Genomic DNA, 7,080 nt, shown 5'->3' on the forward strand with positions numbered 1-7,080 from the left:
TCTGGTCAGAGCTTAAATTCTCTCCTTCGACTCTCTTGCGCGCGCATACATATTTATTTCGACCTGCTGCTAGGCCTGCTGCTACCGATACTCTTGCACGTGTGTATTATTTAGCTGCATATTATACATACGCTGTATAAAAGAAAAGCTACTGTGTATATGTCGGAGGCTTTTCGTGCTGCTACGTGCCGGCACTGTGCGCGATCGATAAGACATTTGCTGCTGCGCCTCCTACATCCCTCGAATGTTTACTTAAGCGCGCTTAATTTCTTTAATTCCTTGCGTTTCACGCAATTATACGTGGAGAAAGAGAGAGAGCAAGAGAAGCTTGTTACCCGCTATCCGCGAGTTATAGTCGAGCGATTTTTTCTCGCGCGCCGTATAAACACGCTTACGCGCATTTAATATATTTTAATGCCTTTCCTATAAGTACAGCTTATAAAGTCGAGTGCAAAGATATGAGTATATATAGTGGCGCGCACAAGTTGCTCCGATTCTCCGACGAGCTGTGCGCGATCGACACGTAACGATAACGCTGCCCTATACACAGTCGCACAGAGTCGGATTCGAAGAGAGAGTCTCGGTCGCTGCGCACGCGGCTCGAGCTTATATCGCTCCGTCAGTTGAGAGCAGCACGAAAGAAGAAATACATGACATGGCTGTCGAGCGCCCAGCCAAGGATCTGCTCTTTTCTTATCTCCTTTGCTTATATTATATAAATATACTCGAGTCGAGCGAGGGAAGCGCTTAAACGTCGACGAGCTCGTCCACGGCTGGAGCTCGAGTGAGAACGAAGCCGCAGGTACTACAAGTAGCTACGGTAGCTCTCTATACATAGTGTTCCTGAAAGCACGAGCGAGGAGGAGGCTCGATGACGTGCCGCGCGCAGCTCAAAAAGCCGAGTAAGAAGCGGGGCTCGCGTGGCTCACGCATCTTCGACACGAGAGCGTCGCGCCTCTGCACGACCACGCCAATGTGCGTGATACGTGCCTCTATACACGTATTGCACCTACATGTAAGTAGGCAACAGTTCGACTGTACCGTACATTCGTGTGTGTGAGTATGTGCGCATATGGCCACGCGAACTCGCCACCGCTCCTGACCCACTGCCGATCTCGTACCTATATATTAAACGTGTGTGTGTGCAGTGAGGGCCGTGACCCCTGTGACCGAAGACTGTGTAGCGCACGATCGCCACGCGAGACAGAAAAAGTGAGAAAGAGAGGACGAGCTTGGAGTTTTCGAGCTGCGCGCGACGATCTATTCGATACGATTCGTCAGTGTCTCGAAGCGTGCGAATCGGCCTCGAGGTCTACGACAGCTCCTATTTTCCTTGTGAATTAGCTCGACGCCTGATGTACGTCACTCGTGCGGACGCGTCATAGGCTCGAGACTCGGACCGTGAGTTATTTGCAGCGGCCGAGAATAAAAATTGGGAAAAGTACGCAGTGTACATATAGCCCGGAGTTGTATACTCCTACTCGCAGGAACTCGCGGGGGGAATTAATTAGCGAGCGACCCCCCTGACGAGCCTACGTACAGCTCGGGACAGCGGCCGCATATGGCGTTTTATGTGAATATACCTGGGCCGCGCCACCTGGCCAAAACCGACGAGCTATTACCTATCGGGCGTCGCTCGAATATCCATCCGCGCAGCTTTACCTCCTGCGCCACGATATACCCTAGGCAGCTATACTATATACGAGCCTCTTCTTGCCTCTCTCTCACTTTTTATACGTATAGCCTGTAATTACAGATACACACACACATAATGACCCGAGTTCTAGGAAACAGCGTAGCTCTTATCGCGATCGTTTAATGCGTCAGATATATCGCAAATCTTCCTCGCTTCTCGATACCTATCGCGTATACATACAATACAATCAGTCAAATTATTATATTGTATTTGCGACTCGGTGCGTCGATATAGCATTCGAGCTTCGCAATGAGCAACCAAGTCGAGTGCACATAGGTATGCGGAACTTGGCGTAACGAGCAGATGTTTCGGCCGAGCCGAGACCAAGACGAAGAAGCCCAACGTACGCGATCGGATCGTTAGTTGCGCTGCGCGTCGTCTTTGCCAAACCACCACCACCGCCGCCACTGATTTTGCGGAATTTCGCGCTTGGTCAAGCGATCATCATCCTCGCTCGCCTCAAAAGGGCTTTTCATATACATCTCTTTTGTTGCTCTTTATCGATCATCGAGCTTCTCGTAAGAATTCCATGCGGCGCGTCCATATGGCCGTATTGAATACAGCGAGTACTTACGAGTTACAAAAAAATTTAAAAAAAAACGCATAAAACGAAGAGATAGCGCGCGATCGTAAAAAAACGATGTAAAATTAGATCTAGCTGCCATCTTGATGACGCAGGCCTTTTATAGAGGGCCGCGGATCGGGGAGTCGACGCGCATGTACCTACGCGGCTTACGGAGAGACGGTCGACAACCCCCGCTTCTTCGCTCGCCTGTATACCTACGCGTTGGCGGCGAATCTGCAGCAGCAAACCACCCTCGGGTTTGATTCGAGGCGCGGCTGAGGCTGCCTGCCACCCCCTCTCGATTCGCGTATATCTTACTATATATATATAGACGATAAAGTTCCCCTCCTCCGAGATCCCCTCCTCCAGGCTCCCCTCAAAATAACGTAAAATTGTGTCATTTTTCACGGTATTTTGAGGGTTCCCCTCCTCCAGGCTCCCCTCCTAAAATGCCCCCCCTCCCTCCCCTCCTCCAGGCTCCCCTCCTCCAACCTCCCCTGCTCTGACATGTTATTGTTAATAACATTTACAAATTTCTAAAAAAAATTGGAATCCGTGTATTACAAATGAAATAAAAGAATAGGCAAAACTATGGGTTTGAGTTTTACACTACTACACTGAAAGAAATTTGTGTCTCTTATCTTACCGCTTGGTAACTAAATGTGACGCGGTCTGGTAGCGCTATCGTCCGACACGGTGGTATAGTTTTAATCTCAACTGGGGCGATTTCGCGCCCAAAACATAAACAAAAATCGCCCAAGTAAGATAAACAAATACGGTGTACGCGATCGGCCTTATTAAGCCAAACTGCTCAATTTGTAACTCGTCAGAAAAGTATCTAAATAAACCTAGAAAAAATATGAACCATATGGTTTCGATGGGAAATTACCTCAGCTTTCCGAAGGTGATGTTGGATTTATAAAATTTTCCAAATTCCCCGAGAAAATTGCCGTAAAACCTTCAAAGTCGAATCAGTCAAAAAGGGCATTTTTAAGATTTTTCAAACTAGTCTCTATCGAAAGCTGAGGAAATTTTCTATCGATATGCAAGTTTTCAAAGAGTGGTATTGATTATTACTTAGTGAAATACCGCGACGAACGAGTAAAAACGTGAGATTTGGCACCGCGCGGGGTACTGCGCGCCGAAACAGCAGCCGCGCGGGCCGAAAAGTCGCGTTTTTACATGTTTTTTTACGAGACTCGACGTGAAATCTTTGACGATCATTACCATGTATATTTAATCGATCGAAATTATGAAAAAGATAGAATCGTCAATGTTTGTGCCATGGCATCAAGTTCGTTTGGTCTCCCTTATAAAAATTATTGTAGATGACAATGTTTATGCTTTTTTTAGAAAGGCTCTGTAATTAATAATTTTTCTTTGTTTTATAATAATAATGATAAGCTTTTTGTAAATATTTTAATAAAAGTATAAACTCATAATTATTTTTATCCCATTAATAACATCTTTTCTATTCACAGTTTAATTTGAATTGAGGTCTATTGCGCTCCAGATGTTTGGGAGCGAATCCTACCCAAAATTGAGCTATATTAGTCCCATTACAGTGATTAATGCTCCCCACACAAGGCAGGGGCACTATACTACTAGAGTGGGAATTAAACACACCCAAATTTCTTTCAGTGTATAAAGAATATCGTTTCCACATTACCTATGAACAGTATTAGTTTTTGCATATTTTACATTATTGTTACTTCCTATTAATGTACATAATTGCAAATTGAAATGAAATACATTTTATTTATTAATAATAAAAAGGGTTTGTCTTTAATAATTTTATAGTTTAAGGTTTTCGGCTCTTAATGTTTTTAGTCTACAGTTACCATGACAAAAATGGACATTTAACACAAAATCGACAACAAAAAACTTTTTTAAAAGGCTTTATTTAGATATTAGTATTGTGATGTTTTTGTCGTATATACGGACTATTTCCCAACAGGTGTTGCAGGCCCAAATAATGAAGTTGAAACTAACCATTCACTCTTCAAGTTTACAATGAAAAATTAAAATCCTGAGCTCCCTAGGTCCAACCCTCATTTATCTACAGGGGCTCAAAGTTGGACTTTCATGTTTTGAGGATATTCTGCTTGTTACTCTGCTTTTCTAGGGTGCATATGAAAAAATTTCTAAACCAAGTTTTTTCATGTAAAATTTGATGTAGAATTCAAATCTGTACTCAGATGAGACATTCATAACCTTAAAACCCCTTAAAATTGAAAAAATAGTGTAAAAAACCATGAAAGTCAAAAACAAACATGTTCGTATACCTCAAATTGGTTAATATTATAATACGTTCATCGTTACACCAAAATACAAATTCTGATAAAGTTTAGTATCTGAGTCACCATTATAGGCAATTTGGTAGCCAAAAACTTGGGTTTTTCCTTATTTTTCATAGTTTTTGGCCCTCTGCAAGCTAAAAAATGATCTGTCATGGTGACTCAGTCACCAAACTTTATCAGAAGTTGTATTTTGGTGTATCGATGAACATATTACAAATTAGGCCAATTTGAGGTATACGAGCATATTTATCTTTTTACTATCATGGTTTTTTACACTATTTTTTCAATTTTAAGAGGTTTTGAGATTAGGAATGTCTTATTTCAGTACAGATTTGAATTCTACATCAAATTTTATATGAAAAAACATGGCTTAGAAATTTTTTCATATGCACTCTAGAAAGCAGATTAACAATCAGAATATCCTCAAAACATGAATGTCAAACTTTGAGCCCCTGTAGATCCATGAGGGTTGGACCTAGAAAGCTGTGGTGTTCAGGATTTTCATTTTTCATTGTGATCTTGAAGGGTAAATGGTTATTTTCAACTTCATTTTTTGGGCCTGCAAGACCTTTTGTGGAATAGCCCATTTATATATTGTTTCCACACCACTCCTTCCATTCCTTCCCTTTTTAAATTATATGACACTGACAACGTAAATTATACTGATGAGTTCTGATTTTCACATTTCCATTTAGCGTGTTGTTATGGAAATGACAGGATAGTAAAAAAAAATATTTAGAAAATAATATAGATCCATCTTTAATTATAAACGAAACTTTTGATACTCCTCTTCACATAGCATCAAAAGTCCGAAACAAGCGTATATTTACTCTTCTACTAGAAAATTGAGCTGACATATGCTTGTATAATAAAAATGGAATGATACATTTCTCATAATTTATGAATTTTACGACCCTTTTGCTCTTTTGTTTTTTTTTTTTTTTATACAACTATTCCTTATCAACAAAATTTCAACATACACACAACTGACTTATATGGAAATACAGCATTAAATTGAGTACTACGACATACATAAAACAACACTACAAAAGTTGTAAATTTAACAGTGTAAACAATCAAGGATATGCTCCGTTGCATCTCATTTGCAAACGGAACTATTACATATTAGAGGATATTTTAATACTGAAATTTTCACAGATTAAGGGACTATTCTACTTTATCTATTTCAAAAATGGAATGATACTCTCTCATAATGTATGAATTTTACGACCCTTTTGCACATCATTTACAACTTAGTTAACAGAGCAACGAAATTATCAGATCAGCAGTTTCACGCCAAGAACATCGAAAAAGTACGAAACCTCTTGAGAGACAACGATTATCCATCAGCCTTCGTCAATCGACATATATTCAAAAGAATGTGGACCCTTAAGCATTTCAAACCAGACTAACACACAATCAGACCCAACCTGACATGCAAGGCAATTTTAAAATTACCACATATCGACCACTTCTACGACAAATGTGCCAACATGCTTAGAAAATACAACATAAGGTCATTCCGACTAAAAGCGAATCACTCACTTCGCTCATTACACTAGGAAAAGACAAGATCGACAAGCTTGAAAAAACAGGTGTGGTATACCATTTGAAATGCATGAACTGCACCAAAAGCTACGTGGGCCAAACAAAAAGGAAGCTTAAAATCCGCAGGAAACAAATACAAGAACGCAGACAGTGAGAACGCAGGCAGTCGCAGCGCATATCGCCAAAAAAGAAGGACACAACATGGATTGGGCAAATGTAAAAATTTTAGACCAAGATCCGAACTACCAACGTTGAACCATATCGGAAATGATTTTTATCAATGACACGCACAACACACTTAATAAAAAAGAAGACCTTAAAGATTTAAACAATCTTTATTTTAAAATTTTGAAATATGTTAAGTAATTCTAAAGATTTTATACACACTCGACGCCTCAGTTTTATATTGTTTACCATCGGTTGCTTATTATTATTATTGTTATTGAAATCGCGGTAACTGCCTATATGTAATATCGGTAGTCACGTACACATCAGTCCTGAAGAGGCCGACAAAGTGGTCGCGAAACGTTGACTAGGTGACGAGACAGTGTGTGATTACACACTCTCGCCCACCGCCTGTTTTGATAAATTTGACTTTGGTACCGCCTTTATCGCTGTTTTATTTGTATTGACATAACTATATACTCTTAAAGATTACTTGAAACATAAAAATCCTAAAAATCTTAGCCCTCTAGCTCCATCCCTCATGGATTTATAAGGGCTCAAAGTAGGATATTCAAATTTTAAATTTAATTCTATTTTTCTGGGGTGATGTTAAAAAAATGGTTGAATCATGTTTTTTTTGTGTAAAATTAACCATTCAAAAGGGTAAAAAACATGAAAAATAAGAGAAAAACCATGCTTTTTGCTCTATCGAATGCCATGGGATTGTCTCTAATGCTCAACCGATTACCAAAATTTACTTAAAATTGTATTTTGGCCTTCCGATGAACATATTACAATTCTGGCCT

Source organism: Trichogramma pretiosum, unplaced genomic scaffold (assembly GCF_000599845.2).
Source record: "Trichogramma pretiosum strain Unisexual culture from Peru unplaced genomic scaffold, Tpre_2.0 scaffold204, whole genome shotgun sequence".
NCBI classification, from domain to species: Eukaryota; Metazoa; Arthropoda; class Insecta; order Hymenoptera; family Trichogrammatidae; genus Trichogramma; species Trichogramma pretiosum.